This window comes from Stigmatopora argus, chromosome 5 (genome assembly GCF_051989625.1).
Source record: "Stigmatopora argus isolate UIUO_Sarg chromosome 5, RoL_Sarg_1.0, whole genome shotgun sequence".
Lineage (NCBI taxonomy): Eukaryota > Metazoa > Chordata > Actinopteri > Syngnathiformes > Syngnathidae > Stigmatopora > Stigmatopora argus.
In genome coordinates this window covers 4,012,805-4,032,189 of record NC_135391.1, presented here as the reverse complement: position 1 = coordinate 4,032,189, position 19,385 = coordinate 4,012,805, and the positions used below count along the sequence as shown (strand labels likewise).

Below are 19,385 nucleotides of genomic sequence, written 5' to 3'. Positions count from 1 at the left end.
TGTTGCCGATGTATCACGCGGCGCCACGGAAAAGCCCGTGCCTCATTTGCTCTGCGGCCGTAAGCAATGGGAGTCAGTATTTGTTGGAATAACAAAATGCTCCCCATGCCAGAAAGTCCTCATAGATCCTGCCTGCCGGGGTGTCAACATGCCCCGCAAGAATGTGCTGAGCTGCGCCCTGGCCAAGTGTCGATGTGTGTGCATCGCCTGTGTGTGTGTTTGTTTGTGAGAGTGTACTAGACGAAGTGAGGGGGAGCTTAGGGTGAGTCAGCTGGGACAGCGCGTGTACGTGAAGAGGAGTGGGTGGGAGATGTGAGACGAAGCTGTCGTGTCGTGGATGGCGTTTGGCGCCTGGGGCGCTCAGCTGCTAATTAACAGTTATCGCTATACTTACATGTGAAAATTCGATAAAGACGAGAGTAATTGTCTATAGGTTGTCAGAACCCAAACGCTTGTGTGTTGTACGTTTTTGTGTTCGCCAGAAATCCAATGATGGTCCCTTCAATCTTTGAAAGTATTACAAAGATTGCTAAAGTATTTTTCTTTTTTTAAGGAGATTTTCACGGGTTCGGAAATTTTGGTATTGAAATCAAATGCCAGTTTTGCGAGTATTCCGTAACTTTCTCAGCCTAGTTTTGCCTGCTTTTTTTCCGAGACGGTTTCATTCGGAAAATTATTATTTTCTAAAAACAGTCACATTTATCAATGTCTATCTTGTCTTTAAAGTGAAGCATGATTTGCAAATCATTGTATTCTTTTTATTCTACGATGTATTTGAACGCAACTCTTTGGAATTGTGTCTTAGGTTAGGTTAGAACTTTATATCATCCCATATTTGGTCAATCACTTGGAGCCTGTTGTAACATGTTTCAATTTTATTGCCCCTTAAGGGACATTAAATCATCTTAATTTCCCAATGAACCCCCATTTTACAAGGTAGACATTATATTTGACTAATCTTCCTCTGAAGTGGGATCGGAATTCCTTCGCACCAATTTTCCCGCGCAGCTGTTGCAGCGCTTCTTGTCTTTTGGGGTAGCGTCGCTCCACTGAATGGGCCCACACACATCGAGAAAGAATGAAAAGTGTCACGGCCAGCTTACGATAGATACAAGCCCCCGACGGCCCACCAGGATCAGTCCCTGTCCAAGTTGAACGGGGATCACATGGCGAATGTGCGTCTGTCCCAACTCGTTTCCTTTTCCAAGGTTTGTTAGCATACCTACAGACCCCAAAAAACGTCTCCAAACCCTTTCTTTCGGGCATTTTTGTAATAGGAGGAAATACACTAACTGCTGTAAAGGATGCAACTCGACACAAAGACTGATTCACAGGCACGGAAACATGTGTGCAACACATGTTCGAGCAAGCGTACCGAGGGCCACAGACGAGCTAGCTTGCCAAAAGCAGGCTGCAAACAACCACAAAAAACGCAAACACGCAGGAATGGAAGTGGTTGCGTAGCAATATTGCTTTTTATTTAAGATTGTTGGGCTCGTGTCTGCGCGCCGAGTGAAATCCGGGCCTAGCGCCGGTGTTTGGATGTATCTTAAAACTCCCGGAAAGCTGATGTTGGGGTTATTCTGGATAATATTATAGATGTATGCATTTTAATTACTTTTGTATAAGAGTCTTTAATTTGAGACTGGGGGAAACTCAAGGTCGCCCTGCTGGCTCCAGCTTTTTGACGTAACACCTCACCGTCCAAGGACTGTTTACTGGGAGACACACCTCGCAACCCAGACACCCAGATGCAAGTTCGCAATGAAGATCTGCGAAGGACTCATAAATTGCTTTGACTAGGACACCGGCAGTTTACCTTATAAAGAAATTATTATGCTTATACTGCATACCTGTCAACCTCTGCCGATAACTGCCCTTATAAATGATCATGATTCCCCTTACAAACCCCCCAAAAAACCTTACAAACACCGTACGGTGTTTGTAAGGTTTTTTGGGGGGTTTGTAAGGGGAATCATAATCATTTATAAGGGCAGTTATCGGCAGAGGTTGACAAGTATGATACTGCAAAGTCTTACGCAGGTGTTTTGGTTTCGATCTAATATGAGCAGTTGTTTTTTGACCTTAATGGTGTTATTCGGTTAGCTTATGCAATTGTTTTGAATCATATTACATTAAATGTTTTGAGTATGGCGCGACTAAATAGAGAGAACAGTATGCCGCTCTTCAGAATCCTCTTGAACGAAGGCGAGTTATGGGTGATTTTCACTTGCAAGTTGTAATCAGTGTATGTTAAAGATGTCTCCTGTTTGATTAAAATTGTATTAATGATTAATCCATCAGATTAGAGCAAATAACCTATGAAGCCCGCAACAGCTGGACCTGTCTTGCCGCCAATCAAACATAATCCCGCCTACAACGTGAGCCCCGACTTTCAACGGTACTCAAATGAACCCTCCACCCGTCATTCGCCCGGTTCTCCTCCCGTGGAAACGAAGAGTCGCTACGATCTAGCTTGACCCCTGATCCCTCGTGGCGGCTTTCTTCCCGCCTCACGGTGGAATCCCAAAGACGCGAGCGGAGAAATGTCCCAGCCGAAAGGGAGGCCACGCGTCGTAAATCCCGAAAAGCACGCGCCGTGATGGTCTGTGATCCTTATCCATCTAAAAATAAACACGTCGTAAAAGTGATTCAGAGATGGAAGGTAGGTGAATTTGCGAGGACGTCTCTGACATCCGTCATGCTTGGATGGCAGAAAACGTTTTTTTTCCAAGTAATGCCACTTGAATACTTCGGGGACTTAACTCATTGGCTGTCAGCCATGCCGATAGATATTCAATCCATTTGAAGCGGAATGGTCACTGTCAGAATTCCCAGTTCAAATAGATTGGGTGCCAATGAGCTAAACACGTGAGGCGGTAACATGATAAACATAGTAACACCTAATTCAAAGCAAACTACAGTGGTACCTCGACATACGAGCAATTTGAGATACGAGTACAATTTCGGGCAAATATTTATCTTGAGATACAAGTCAAATTTTGATATATGAGCATACAGCGGACGCGAGAGGCTGCTCATAAGAACATCATGGCCACTGTCTTTCTGGTCGCAACTCCCTCGTGTAATGTCTCAACGAGCACTGGGCGGGGCATTGCATTTTTTCAGTGTTTTTTTTCTTCCCATTAGTCAGTGCGAATGGCGGAGTGATCGCTAATACGAGAGGAGTATATACCACTTCTCCTTGGCAAGTGGTCGTGCGTTTTCCTATTGTGAGGACATTTGTGTGCATTATTTTGGGAATATTTTGAAGGGAATACAAAAGCAAACAACCCTCGATAGGTTGCATCTGAAAGTCAGGGTGGAGGCGGGGCAAACAGAGCCAAGAAAGGTATCAAAATTTAAAACAAAATTAGAATTAAGTTTAGTGTAAGGTTAGATTAAATTTATTTTTGAGTGTCTACATCGTAATCCATGTTCATTTAAATTTGTTTGTTATGTTACGAGCGCGTTACCGTGCAAAAAGTTTTCCTACCTCTTAATTTGAACTTCAATGGGAACGGTGTTCTTTGCGCTCTGTTTTCTCCCATTACATTCTTTCTGCCTCATCTACTTCTCTTGTTTACAGTCACCTTTTGTGTCCTTCCGCTGCTCTTTCTTTGCAATACCTCGTGCTGACAGGAAGTGGGACCTCCTCAACGTTTGGGCCCGTCGGCGAGGTGTTTATTGTACTAGCTACGGGGTTTAAGCACCGCCGACACGGACTGCAACGTCAAGGGCATCCCGGCCAGTGAAGGTTCACGGGAGGAATAGGAAACAAAGCAGAAACATGCTGGCTTGTATATTTTTTCAGTGCGAGCCTGCTAACATTCAATAAGAGAAAAAGGGGAGTCGAAGAGTTGGGGTATTGGCCTTTCCCTTGACTTGTTCCCCTATTGTGCTGTGTGAACCTTTTTAGCCCAGTTTTATTCCAATACTTTGACTTTATTCCTGTTACAATTTGCCAACTCATCTCTCATCAATCATCTGCTGGCCTAAGAAATATCTGAATCATATATTATATCTTGTCCATCAATACTTATTAAATAATTCCAAATGGTCTGTTAGCTTCCTTTCATTGCTTTTCCCCCTGGTTGCACTGCTTCCAGATGTGTGTTTTCATATTGAAGCATTTAACCAATCACATTTCAGCCCTTTATTTGTTGCCAGGGTCAGAAATCTGCCTCAAGGCCTTCACAATCAGTTCTGCAGGCTCTGCTGCATTAAACAACCGTCGATAAGACTGTTGCTTTAACCAATCAGATTTCGAGTTGGCAACACCACAATGCCTTGTCGCAGGCGTAGGGATACATCATCGCTTTCACCAACTATGATTGGCTAGTGATTAGCCAGAGCTACCAAACTGTATCTGGAGCTTGACGTTCATCGCTGTCTTTTTCCCATGGAAATGATACTCCGGGCCCAGTTCTGATGTCTAAAAAGCTACAGTATTTGTATTTAATCAATAAATGCTGTTTTCGGCTGGATTTTACCCTATTTTAGTGCAATTTTTGCTGTTTCGCCATTGATGTTCATCGCTGTCTTTTCCCGGGAAAATCACCCCCTTGGCCCGGTTGTAATGTCTGAAAAGCTCCAGTATTTGTATTTAATCATGAAATGCTGCTAGGAAGTGGATTTTACCCCATTTTTGTGCATTGATTTATTGATTATATTTTATGTGTCGCACCTGTAGAGGTTTTATAGCCATAAAATAGTTTTTGAGGGTTGGATTGATTCGTTGAAGGCGCTACGAGAAAATGCACAGACCGCCACTGTATGACTCAAATAGGCAACGAATTAATTCGTGTTTCAGTTAAGTAATAATAATAAAAACATCTTTACGCAAACACGGGAAAAAAAGAACGAAAGGGTGACAATTTTTGGGCCCTTGCTAACGTTATTAGCAATTTTAAGTGCTTTTTTTGACTCTTTAGTCAGAGCATTTTAGAACAGTAAGGTGTAAGAATGTTACACAAGAGTGCATAAAATCATAGTTATACAGAAATTTCAAGTTTTACTACTTAACACACCCCAATATACTTATTGTTTATGTTAGCTTGTGCTAGCCAGATTCAATGTAGCGTGTAAACGTTGGCAACATTTAAAGACCAGGTGCATCTGGTTATTAACACTCACCTTTATTTCATAGCGCAAGAGTTGAAAATAGCAATCACAGCTTTAAAAGGATAAATGAAGTTTTCATCATGGTAATAACCACTAACAAAAACATAAGCCGTTTTCTGAATACACTGTAGAGGAGGTGAGAGATTTCGTATAAATGTGAAATTAGTGTTAAATACACAGTCTGAACCTCAATTACCTTAATCAAGAACATGTGGAGGAGTCATAAAAGTATGCAAGCTGTTGATCTACATTATGCCGGCAAGTGAGAAAACCTTCTGTAAAGCTCTGTCAAGCAAATCAAATGTCAATGACTGAAACATTTAAAGGTAATTCCCATAGCGTGGGGGATTTTCAAACGTCAAAAGCTGGGGGCTAACGGTGGCCCAAAAGAAAGTAACCACATTCAGACGCTGCCAAGAAATGATCCGTCTCACGAGGGAAAGAAAAGTGGTTCATTCGTGTTATAGGTGACCAAGTGCAGCTAAAACTGGAGGGCTTTCGCTGACTCAGTACTCGTGGGCAGCAATAAATCCCCACTCAATTAATCTAGTTTATCAGCCGAGACAAAAACAATGGTAAAAATCTGGAATCGATGCGTAAAATTGCCAAGAAAATACCTAACAAATCTCTTTATGATCTGCCCATGAATAACAAAAAAGTGGCAAGAAGTAGAGAAATAGTAGTAGAAGTCCTGTGAAACCTCTGTTTAGGCGTTGTTATAAAAAAATAAGGGTTAAAAGGTTTCACAATGACAGTTTATTCCTAAATATTTCAAAAGAATCTGTTCTTAAACATATATCTTAACTTTTAACATTTAGAAAATTTAAAATTGCCTTAAACTTGTTGAATTTTACAATTTTCTCGCGTATAAGCCGCCTCCCCGTTTCCCAATTTACACCATATTCATGGTTTTATTGTTGTAAATCAACGTTGAAACCATAATAATAGTGAGAGGATGACTGTCAGGTCTTCCAATTTGGTCTCTCCTCTTCCGGCCTTTTCCGCCTTCTTTCCAAACTGCTCATCTAGGCAGCCCCTCATTTCCCCATGGCCATTAATTAGCGTACATTTATAGGAAACAGATGACTTAATAGATTAGAGGCATGTTTAAATTGCTTTAATGCCTCCATTGTGGTTCTCGAGGACACACAAAAAAAGCATTCCTCTGCTTGTGGGCCAAAATATTTCTCGAGCACAACACCATGTTGTCTAATTCTGCATCTGGAGCAGTGGTTCTTAAAAGTGGGGAACGAGTAGCAACAGGGCTCCGTCTAGTCGTATGCAACAAATTAACTGAATTCAGTCTGAAAGCATTTTTAATCCACTCCAGTGCTATAGTTAATCAAGTGCTATTTACCGTATTTACTCGGATATAAGCCGCATTTGTCGGACAAAAAATGATGACTGAATCGAGGGTGCGGTTTATATGCACATAAAAGGACGACATTGGATTGGATTGGATAACTTTATTCATCCCGTATTCGGGAAATTTCATGCACGAAACTGCGAGGTAACGACAAAATGGCACAATGCCATAACGCCATGACGCAAGACAATGCGGCCAATACGGTCATTTATTTCAAAATAGAGAAAAGATAGAGATTTTCTTAAGATTTTCCCTTCAAAGTAACACATTTGTACTCCCTATTAAAACCATGAATATGGAGGTGAAAATTGTGAATCAGGGGCGTCTTTTACGAGAGAAATTGTAAAATCCAACTATTTTTAGGGTACGGCTCACACGCGGAGGCGGCTAATATGTGAGAAAATACGGTACTTCCCCGAAACTCAATGAAATCCGACTTTCAAATCAGGTCAGGTAGCAAAGATAAAGTCTCCTTCTGTGAGTTTCATCACCCCTCCACACATTTGAACCTTCAACATCTGTTTCCAAGCTGCTGGAATCAATGTTTGCGCAGCTGGCTGCTTTTTCAATTTTTCTCCAGTTCTCTGACACCCACGACAGGGTAAGAAATTCACAGGAGCTCCCAGGTAGCCACACTTCTCCCTTACGGAAGTCGGATAAGTGAGACTCTCTGGGACCAGCGCCCGACTCCTCCGTTCTCATGATTGTGCCGGACGTAGCGTGTTGATAGAGGAAGCCGAGGCGTGTTCTCACAGTGGGGCTCAGTCAAGGATTTGAAAATATAAAAGCAGCTCCAATTCAGAGAAACGAATCATGTCTACTTCCCTCGGCAGGAGGTATTATGGGTAACACCAAAACGCATTTGGGAAATGGGATTACATGAGTTCTAATGTTTTTATACTTTGTTCCACTGATGCAGTTTTGTGGTCATTTGTCAAGTGTCATGATCCAGAGAAGCTGGCGCTTTCATAGCATTCGTGTGTCTTCTTGAAAGATTTGCAGCGGCGCTTCTGCGGCATTACTTAGCAAGGTCTTCATTGAAATGTCACACATCTCACAGCAGGAGGGCTGGCAGCTGGCGCGCATGTGTCTTGTCTTTCTTTACACCTACAGTACTGCATGAATGCTAGTTTTTTTTTGCTGTTGTTCATCTTTGCAGGGCAGAATAGATGTAAATGATTGTAAGATTCACAGCACATGAAACAGGTCTTAATTTCAAGTTCTTTCCATGCGGTCATGTTCGGCCGAAATGCTATTAACTCATTTGCTGCTAACGACGGTGCTGTAAAAAGAACTTTTTTAAACCTTTACCACAAAGTAACTTTAGCATTTTAGCTTTTCAAAAAAAAATTAAGGAAACAGATCAGCAACCTTGTTGTGACTGATAATGTTACTGTTAATATGATTTTGTATTATATTATTAGCGTGCAAACTCCACACAGGAAGGTCGGAACCGAACAAGAATCAAATCCGTGATCTCAGAACCATTGGACAGACCAGCGTGATGACTTAAATATGAAGAAACTGAAATAAAATCAATATTAATAAAAACTTAAACTCTGGATTTGGGCCTTGGTAGCACAAGTGTTTTATTTTTAATAGCATTTAAAAGAGTACCCTACGATGCGGGTGTCTTTATACTGGTCGCATAGGGTTTTTGTTCCAACTGATCTCGCAAGACAGATTAACCAATGCGGTTTTTGCCAGAACCTGAATGCAATCTGCAAACCAGATTGGTGAAAAGGTGTCGTCTTGTTTGGTGGGAATGAAATCCTGCACCCACTGCATCCCTACGCAAAATAGTTTGGGGACCCATGTGCTATAACGGGTTAAAGTCAACCACCCCAGCGATGAAGCGCAAACCTGTTTGTAAACAGTTCCTATCCTTAACGGCACCGTATAGAGTATTATTGGACGCCACCACTGTCTCCTAGTTGGCGCAGCTCCAGTGTATTTATAGACGGGCTCTATTTAGAATTCACTTTTACTTGGGACGCGGCGTGTTCTTCTCTTTTGCTTGGTACGTGTCGAGACTAAGCATCGGCCGGCAACAGCGGGTTGGCAGCTGCGTCTTTGCTTTGGCTGCGAGCACAGAAACGCATGTGTTCGGTTAAGAAGGCGGGGGCGACGGGACTGACAAGGAAGGGTGCGCTCGTGAACGTCCAAAATTCAGGCCCGGCCCGGAGTTAAGTTTAGCTCAGTTGAGCCGGCAACGACTCGAGAGAGAGAGTGGCCGACGGGGGTGAGTGTGTTGTCATCAAATCTGTCAGCGGCAGCAATGTATCATGCAGTCCGATCCCTGGATCTTTCTCTTGGCTCTCTCTATATGGACAATATGATTCATGTGCATCCCAGTTGAGTGTGTGGACACTCTGGATGGGAGTCAACCGTGTCTGATGTATGGATACGAACGCCACAGGGCATCACGTGCAGAATTGAGGGAAGCTCGTGTTTACCAAATGTCAAACACGTTACTGTCCTTCATGCATTTCTCTATTCTTCCGAATTATAGCGGAATCATTATAGTTGGAAAAATGGGTATTTGATTTCGCATTATGTCTCCGATAGAAAATCTGGCATTATGCGAATGCTAATGAGTCGCAGTGACTAGAAATAGAATGCAACCACATAAGCTAACCATGCTATACTATAATATACTGTATAAAAATATTGCTCAGTTAAAAGTTAACACCTACTCTCCTGTTTCATGTACCTAAAGAGACATTGCAGTTCGGGTCATTGCGAAAGTGAAGGTTTTGTCGTAAAATAAAAAAACTTAAGAAGCTTAGTTTTACAGTGAGATATCATGTAATGTGCAATGTTATCTGAAAAACTTGTATGTTAACAGATGCCTGTTTTTCCCTTCTTACTTTAGCGAATGTCTGTTCTTGGTTTCTGATGACATTTTAAAAAAGCCCTCTCAAAGTCCGACTAGTACTCCAGTGCGACTTATATACTGATTTTTCCTCTTCATTGCGTATTCTTTGGCTGATGCGAAGAATACGGTAATTTGAAGAGCTGGCAGGGATTCATTGAAGGCCAGCGCTGGTGCCCGTGATGAGGTTCCCCGATGAAAGACATTAGTTCTCAGCGAGAATAGTAACAGCAGGGGGTTTCTAATGTATGAGCTTCTCTCTTTCTGTTTTCTTTTCAAACCCTCTCCATCACTCCTTTGCCACCTTTAGCTCCTTCGCTGGTCTTACAGCATCATCACATGTCTTCTGCCTTTGTTGGCTGAGTTTGAAACGCAATACTGGCACCAGGAGTCACCTTCCAAGCGTGGCTCAAATGTCCACTGGAGGTGGGACGACGGGTCAACCGTGTGGTCCTGACATAATGTCACAAGTTACTGGCGGGCACATCATCAAAACACGTTTGATACGTGCCGGTGGCAGTCTCCCAAGGTGGGCCGACGTCGACCTATCATAAACCTCGGCCTCTTCCCTTTCACTGAAGTCGTGGTACAGATTCCCGTAATACCCCGTGTGGCACATGTGAGGTGCGTGATGAAGAGAAAAGGCACGATTGCGATGACGGCTTCTGGAAATGGAGATGTAAAAAGACACAAATAGAGAGATGAGGCCAGTGTGAAGACAGGGCACGAGCGCTTTGGCCATTCGGGCTTGATGTTGCCATGGCTGAGGTGATTGATGGTCAGTGGTGGGAAGCGGGAGGCGTTTTTCTGGCGGAACGTTAGCTTGCCAGGGTCTGCTGACTCGGCGGGTCGACATGAACGATACGGAATCTGAGTCCCGGTCGGATCACCGACTTGGCTTGTCATAATGATGAACTTGAAGGGATTTTTTTAATGACGGTAGTAATCTACTTTGGCTTCAATAATATCGACTATGAACTCTTTCAGTGTCTTCAGTGCTGCTCTTTCAAGGCCCCTTCCAATTTAAATCAGTTTACTAGTAGAAGTCCAATCCGTTTGAATGGAATGAACATTGGTTCCTTCAACGTCAGTCCTCAAATGGATTGCACTGGCAATGTCAGTCGATGAGGATTTGAACTGGTCTTTGAGTTTCAATTTTTCCGGTTGGGAATTCCAAGGGCATTCCAAAGACTTGGTGTGGTTGTTTTAACCTAAACCCGTCATCAGTTCAGGAAAATTCCACCTTCCGACATAAACTCTTTTGCGTGTTCTTGTACATAACGGAATAACTGCTCAGGTGGGAACTTGTCTCGCTACAGGGCAACAAGCAGAATCTGTCAAGAAGGCAGAAAATACAGCCACATATTCATGTAGCTCGTATATTTGGGTGTAAATTGAAAACCCATTCGGTCCCTCGACGTGTCTGTGTGCATAGTCACCAGTCGCCCTGAACACTTGCCCGAACCTGTGAATTTTACACACAATACGCTCCTTTCACTCATTTGCTGCTATTGGTGGCGACAGACATCACATCCATTTGAACTGGGAGGGCTTGCCGTCAATCACTGGGCTTTGAGCTTCTTTAAAACATGATCCCCAACCCGTCTGGTCCTAAAGGTGCCGGTGTCACAACAAGGGTGCTGTTTGCAATATTCCCCAGCTAATGTAAACCCACACACATTGCATTCTTCTTGGTAACAGAGCGCCATGCAGGAGATGGTTTCCTTGAACCCACATGGAGTTATAAAGAGCAGAATGCCTGCAGAAGACACCCCCCTACCACCAGCAAGGTATCGGTTTGTGATCCATTAGCGCTCACCTTTAGTCACACTTTCTCCATCACTCTACCTCAAGGGTGTCAGACTCGGGTTGGTTCGCGGGCCGCTTTAACGTCAACTTGATTTCACGTGGGCCGGACCATTTTAGATATAATATTTAGGTTTTTTTTATAAATGGATTAAAAGAACTGGATTAAAAGCCATGATTATTCAGTTTTTTATAGATCTAAAACAATGTTTATTTTAGCTTTTTTATATATTTTTAGATTTTACAAAATGATTTTTGAACTAAAAACAGAAAAAAATGATTAAAAAATGACAATTATTGATTTAAAAGGGGGAAAATCAGGAAATTTAATATACATCTATACTCTTCATTTTAATTTGATCCTAAAACAGAAAGTCGGTACTCATGATTTACTTTCCTGGGCCACACAAAATGATGCGACGGGCCAGATTTGGCCCCCGGGCCGCCACTTTGACACATGAAGATAGTACCTTATGTGCCATTATAACTTTACAAATAAGAAAAAATGAAATTCAGTTTTCTTCTTCAAGATCTAAATCCAATCCTGTCTTTCTGTTTAAGTGTTCTTTTTACTAAACCAAGTGCTTCTTGGGTCCACCTTTCCTCCAGAATACCCCAAAACTCAATTACCCCAACAGAATGAACTGACCTAACAGATTAAGTGCCCCTCTGATATTGATTGTTTCCCAACCTCGGTGTTGATAGACTAGAAAAACTGATGTAGAACCTGCTCTGGCGCCCCAGCAGCTCACGAATGCTCTCCCACCAAAGATCACGGCCATTACGTGTAATCCTCTCGCTTACAGAGAATAGTGCCGTGTCTCCAAGCAGGACTGTGGGTGCGCCGCATTTAAAGGCAATTGAACCGCTTTGATTGGCGGTGACTGAAGTGGACCGTAAACACTTCCACAGTGGCGCAGCCCGCCCACCATATAGCATATTTATAAAGACAGAGCGTTAACTTTATGTAAACCTCTTCACACTGCCTTAAAGGACTTTCGAGTCAAGTGTAACAACCCGACCGCAGAAAAAAACCAAACCAAACGTAGCTGAAAATATGTTAGTTTCAATAGGGGCAAAGAAGTCAGAACGTGAGGAGATGACAGAGTGACTGAACCCCATGTGGCTCGGGTGTCGAGGTGTTGAAATGGCCCATTGAGTCAGAATGTGAGCTATACAAAGCGATAGAAGTGAGCAGCGGTCCGTCCACGGTTTACAACCATTCCTCTCCACCGGCCCAATCTTTTCAAAGGCATTATTAACACTTGTACAAAAGGGAAGGAAGTCCGTGCAAGTTGTCAAATGTTGTCAGTGGAGTGGTTGGACATCAAAAATCAAATAAAAGTCTGTTTCCTACTCAGCACACGGTGTTGACACGCAGAATTCATTTCCATTGTAAAGCAGTGAAAGGAAGCCTTTGCTCTGAAATGCCACGTCCTCCCCGAAAAAACTCACGGAAAGCCTTCACAAGGCCCACATTGTTCCTCTAGTCTGTTAAAATGCGGACGTTGTGGAAGGGGGAAAAAACACTGTAGGTCTGTTGGGTCTCAAACTGCTGCTAGATAACATATTAAGAAATCAACATGACCCTTTTCCACTTAGCGGACAGTATAATCTTCACCAGAATTCAATACACCGCCGTCATTATTTTCGAAAACCACTAAAAGGTACTGCTAGTGAATCACTTTTACGACATTTTCCTTATACCCACAAGGGTGTGATAAAGCAGAACAGAGGCTACTTGGCAGCATGACTGAAACTGATGGGGCGATAGGCAAGAGAAGGGTACGACAGGGCAGGGCTAAGTGATCGGCTCAAAAAGGAGATGCAACTAAAGACAAGGGATGCAACAATAATTCAAACTATTTTTACTGTCGACCCGCCCAAAAAAGTTCACGATTATTTTTCCATTTTGTCCAATACAGATTTTTTAACAAATTCTTTTCTCAACTTGGTTTTGATGTTCTTGCTTTTTCTAGTAGTATATACACATAGCCATCGGATTACGACTGAGTTCCGTTCTTACGCTGGCAACTTAACACAAATTTGCGCCTAAGTCAGGTTTCACTCTTAAAGTCGAAATTTATGCTAAAATAAAAGTAAAAATTAAAATACACATAAAAATCTCATCTCATTTGCTGAACCGCTTTATCCTCACTAGGGTGGCGGGGGGTGCTGGAGCCTATCTCAGCTGACTTCGGGCCAGAGGCGGGCGGGGGACGCCCTGAATTAGTGGCCAGCCAATCGCAGGGCACAATGAGACAAACAACCAATCACACTCATGGCCAGGGACAATGTAGCATCCAATATCCAATTAGCCTAGCATGCATGTCTTTGGAATGTGGGAGGAAACCGGAGTACCTGGAGAAAACCCATCCAGGTCCGAGGAGAACATGCAAACTCCACACAGGTGGACCGACCTGGATTTGAACCCAGGTCCCCTACTGTGAGGCAGACGCGCTTACCACTCATCCACCGGACCGCCAGACACACAGATAAAAATATATTTTTTTAAAGTACTGTACGTACGATGATTGCTGAGAGTTGGGTTTGGTTAGGCACGAATAATTTTCTTGATGTGTCTTTAGCTTTACCGTTTACCTGAACAGAAGTGAAATAAATAGACTACTTTAAAAGCAACATTGGACTTGATGATCCCTTGAGAATCGGCCAAACCAGTCAGTTTGCATCTACGTATACATATGGATAATTAAATATAGCAAGGTTAGGGTATAACATTGCAGGATGATGCAACATTTGAAGCGATCTGCTCCCAATTTCAGCAATAGACACAATGAGTTAATTCTAAGGCATTGCCACAACACACAATGGTAAGTAAGAGGCTACACAGAATCATGTTTCCGATCAACGGCACAAGATTTTATCCCATTTTTGCGTGCCTTCCTATTAAAAGGAGCAATTCCGTTGCGGTGATCAATCAAGAGTTGCTTTAAGATGTCTGCAACGCAATGCAGCATTTCTGGCTGTCGTGTGGAAAGCCACACCACAGGGCTAATGAGCAGAGAACCAGCGCCACATTTTCTACGGTCTGCTGGCGATAGAGCACCCACAAAAATCCAACAAATTAAAAGCCGTCACTGTGAGTCAAAATAGCCTCCGGCTCCTACTGCTTGATTCGGGTGTGAGGAGTTTCACTCTTTAATCTGACAGTTGTAGCAACAGCAAAATCCAAGCTATCGTTATCGAACGAACTATGGCTATATTACAGTATCTACCCATAAAAAGAACTTCAATACACGTTTTTCTCCACTTTACAGTTACTTGAAAAAGCAATTGATACTTTTTGTGCTTTTTGAGTGCGATGTTTACTCAGGATCGATTTATAATCCGACAAATGCAGAACTCGATTTCAATCTACCAAAAAAAATGTGAATTCCACAAAACTGCAAAGATGTCTCCTTGGCTACAATAAATTCTAAGACAGTTTCAGCAAGGCCAGCCCAATCCAGTAAGTAATTCAGTGTGTCTTTGCAAAACTAGGGCTGTTTATCATGGGAACCCATCGCAGTACTTGAACCTTCACCCTTTCAACTTCTTCAAATGCATGCCAATCTCGCTGTCAAATTCCCCGATCGTTTCCTCGTAGGTTAAACCGTTTGCGAGAGGACCAATGGAACGGGGGTGAGGCGGGCCCCCTTGACAGTCCAGATCACCAGTTTGCCCCCACGACGGAGCCAACGCAGAAACCACATCAAAGCGGGCCGGCCAAGCCACAGCGCCCCTGTATTGCAGTTTGTTTTTCTCCCGCAAAGGTTAATTACGGTTCTCCATCAAAGGACCGGCTCGGCCATCTGCTCAGAGTTTAAGACTTGAACTTGGGAGATTCCCGTCGGGCCAAAGTGAAATATACACAGACCAATCAATCATTGAAGCGTTAAATTACACAGGGCCTGCTGCGCCTTGTGGCGATTGATTGCGAGTTAATGTCTTACTATGAAAATGGCACCTGACTGCGCGGCCACATTGTTCATATCCACCAAAAACACACGCCGAAAAATATTTTCAGACATACTTTGAACCGATACAAGAATTGTGCAAGGCCAGATCGTAATATACCGCAGAATCGATAACATAGATTCAAATCAAGTACAGTGGTACCTTCTTGGCAAGTCGTGAGGTTCCAAACTTTAATGCACCCAGCTTGTGGTTTGATGTGTCCCCCATTTAATGGAGCCATATGCTTCCACATTTGCTGGACACATTAAAAACCCAAGCGTGCAGGCACCTGAGAGTCATCAATACATGAATCTTAGACCGACCAAAGCCATTGAGCAGTTCAGATCTACTCTGCCTATGTGTGCCCCCCAAACCCCCCCCAATATTCGAAACACTACTCAGTGTAATGCAATACTTTTCCGAGTGGCCCACTCCGAGAGGTATGTTTATTTGTGCGGTTACAATATATGACGGTCAGGAACGGTGCTGTAAATTGCCGAGAGGTGTTTGGTTACCATATTTAGCTAAATGAGAGGGAAATAATATTAGAGTACATTTTAGGACGATGCAGTGCAGTTCTACACCACAGCCAAGTATAACCACAACGAGAATAGAACGGAGTAGAGCCCTTAAAGCTGGGAGTGTAACACAGATCTCCACCAAGGCCTAACAATCATAAATGTGTCATGGTCAAAATCCTGATTTGTGGGATAATCCTCTTTCACTGGCCTCAAAATAAGAGATTTTAAAGGGGGAAATGCCACACAGTTATGCAGATCATGTGGTTAAAATCACACGCTAACAAACAATACAAAGAATGGGAGGGTAGTGGTATGGGACCAGTCAGTGGGTGTTATTAAAATGTTCAGGGTGTGTGAACATTATTGAAAATGTCACATTTTAAAATAATAATAATAATAAAATATAGCATTTTATAAATGAAATATCTTCATTTTGTATTTTTGGGCTGGGGCGATTTGGTGTTATTAAAATTTTCAGGGTGTGTAAACATTATTGAAAATGTCACATTTTAAAATACAAAAAAATATATATATACATATATATGCATATATATACATATGTATATATATACATATATACATATATGTATATATATATATACATATATATGTATATATACATATATATATACACACATATATATATATATATATAATTTCATAAATGAATTATCTTCATTTTTGGGCTGGGGCGATTTGGTGTTATTAAAATTTTCAGTGTGTGTGAACATGATTGAAAATGTCACATTTTAAAATTAAAATAATTCAAAAAATATATATATATAGCATTTCATAAATGACTTATCTTCATTTTGTATTTTTGGGCTGGGGTGATTTGTTCTCAGGTGCGACTAATAGTCTGAAAAACATAGTAGTTGCCATAATACGCATCAAAAAATACAACAATTTCAAATTGGTGTTATTTATAGAAGGTTAAGCCACAAACAAACTGGTCTGGCCCAAACCACATAATCAGACTTTTTACTTCTACCAGTGAAGTCGTCCGTCCGCCTTGCAATAAAGTCAAGAAAGTACATGACAGCGTACTAACTAGCCCCAATACAAACAGGGTGGTGTATAATAAATGTGTTTGGATAGTGCTTAATGCTTCCTAAAAGTTTTAAAAGGAATTTGCAGAAAATCTAGTCCACCTCAGCTTGCCTACGTCCAAATGTGCGAGAAAAACGCTGAGTTGTCACCCAACCCAGCCCTCGCGAGGAAGACGGGGGAATGTGCTGCTCTCGTAAACATCTCATCTCAAAGCTCAAGCGTCAATGCAAATGCTCAATCTGTCACTCAGACGCCCCCAGCTAGCTCCATGTTACGACCTAAATGCAATATTTCACTAGCAAAGTGTCACATTGGACAGATTGCTTTGGTACAGGAACTATTTTTTAAAGCATTCGTCTTTCAGACTAAAAAAACAAAACAAAAAAAACAAGTATGATTCATTTGTAGTTCTTCATGCTACAAGAAGAAAAATCGTAACACTCAATTGGTAATGTATGTAGAACATTAAAAAATAGAATTTATTTCTTTATCCAAATTTAATAACCTATATGCACGCCACATAAAGTCTATCTCATCTTCACGGACTCATGCTAATCAACCAAATCAATCAATCACATTCCAAATGTCAATTTATAACCCAAAAAGTTTGGTCGGAAAACTCGTCCAATACATTTTTTTATGGCAATGGGTTCAACGAGGCTTAATAATATAATTATTAAGTGACATTTTGCCAGGTGTCTATAACTGAAAAAGCAAAGAGAAAAGTTTAGGGACAGCGTGACAATGTAAAAGAGCATTTTTTTGCCCCTCTTCGGCGTGCAATCGTATGTTTATGCTGTTGAACGTGTTGTGGCAAGAGTGTTTGGTCTAACACCTCGAGACATACACCCGCCATGTGTTTGTTGCTTTTTGTGTGTGCAGGTTGAGACGGGTAACTAAACACAAGCTGTTTACACGCAGATAGCATTCAGAGGTGTGCGCGTGTTGTTGAATGACTTTGTTGGAAACCCCTGAGGCCAGACAGCACAACTATTAAAAAAAATAGAATAAATAAATAAAAAACAAGAGCTCTTCTCAGCTAAACTTGAATCAACAATGAAAAATATTTTTTTCAAATGGCATAGATTAACAAAATAACTGCTCTCACGCGCAAAGACAACCACAATTTGGTTGCATTTAACATACTTGACACATGAAAAATGCTAGGAATATAAATATAATACAGTATATCAAATACAATTGCAAAAATGTCTTGGATAAAAACACACACGGGTGGTCCTTACTTGCTATTCTAGCCCCGCAGGCGAGGAAGCAAACACAAAGCATCATGGGAAATCTTCCCAGATGGCAAAGTGCTTAGAGTTACTGTCAGACTGGCAGAAGTGCAATCGTGAACTCTTGAACTTGGCGTGACTTCAGGCAAAAAATGCAGCTAAAAGCGCAGCATTTGGGCTTGACTCTTATGAGGAAATTAAAGAAGAGATAAGAAATTCCTCCCTGTCTCTGCTAAGGACATCATCTTAATTGTTCTACCTGGTGCATGTTTCAACCAGTGTCAAACCAGTATCTTGCAAAGCTACCAACGTATAATGTTGTTAGTATTACGCAGAAAATTATATTTTGTCCATCAATACTTATTAAATAATTCCAAATGGTCTGTTAGCTTCCTTTCATTGCTTTCCCCCCTGGTTGCACTGCTTCCAGATGTGTGTTTTCATTATAGTATTTAGTATTTGTATTTAATCAATAAATGCTGCTAGGAAGTGGATTTTACCCGTTGAAGGCGCTACGAGAAAATGCACGGACCGCCACTGGTATTACGGCAATAAACCAAAATAGCCCCCGGGAAGGGGGCAAACTGCCCTTTCGTTTCAACGTCTGTCCAAAAGGCTTATGATGTGAGACGAACAGTACCAGAAACATAAACAATTGTTATCTCTCCGTCCAATCCCCCCCGACTGTGACCTCTTCCTGCATTCATCTCCTCCGCCCGCGAACCACGACGAGCACATTGTTCATTCAATAAATAACACCCAGAAAAAAACACGCTTACTGTAGTACTCAAAGCGCTGATTGTATCTGAAGCCACTTGTTCTTTGTCTCAAAAGTGTTGACATTTCTGCACCCAATTATTATTGCTGTCGTGTACTATTTCACCCTCAAAATAGCCCGCAGAAATGAATATTCATTCAATCAGGCAGTGTTTTCATGGCATAAGAAGGAATTTTCAGGGCAATACGTCCGCTTTGTTTGTAAAACTCACCTTTGTCGGGGGCTACATTGTAGACTATTACGACTATTCAGCTAAATGGACACACTAACTAAAACATTTCCAGTGTTGAGGTGTACATTGTGTGAAAGGCATGGTGTTGAATGGTCACCTACCTGCGAGATATTGCGAACCATTCCACCAGGAAACCACAGTTGACGTCCCAGGCCGACTGAAAACAATCTTTCCTGCCAGCCCCCGCTTCTTTGCGGTTTGTTTGCGTTGAGAGTCGGCCTAGACAGCACATGAATGCCTGAAAAAAAAAAATATTGCTTTGAAAAGAAGGACGACTACTTTTCTCACGCAGGTTTTTGCAACATTGGCTCCAAATCACATTAGTCGCAGGCTTTCTTATTCTATATGGCATATACAACAAATTTAATGGTACCCAGGGCTCCTGTTAATGTGTGAATTAGAGTACACGGTCGATTGGTCGCCGGTCTTTTGGTCGTCCGG

The 19,385-nt window shown here is 42.0% G+C and overlaps 1 protein-coding gene across 2 annotated transcripts in view; it reads right to left on the bottom strand.

Annotated features, from left to right (window-relative positions):
* Window positions 1–19,385, bottom strand: part of ccdc92 (coiled-coil domain containing 92) — an 88,302-nt gene that overhangs the window by 54,617 nt on the left and 14,300 nt on the right. For both annotated transcript variants that reach the window (XM_077600144.1, XM_077600146.1), the window contains exon 4: window positions 19,046–19,182. The gene's annotated coding sequence lies outside the window, so the exon portion shown is untranslated. The remainder of the gene's footprint in view (window positions 1–19,045; window positions 19,183–19,385) is intronic.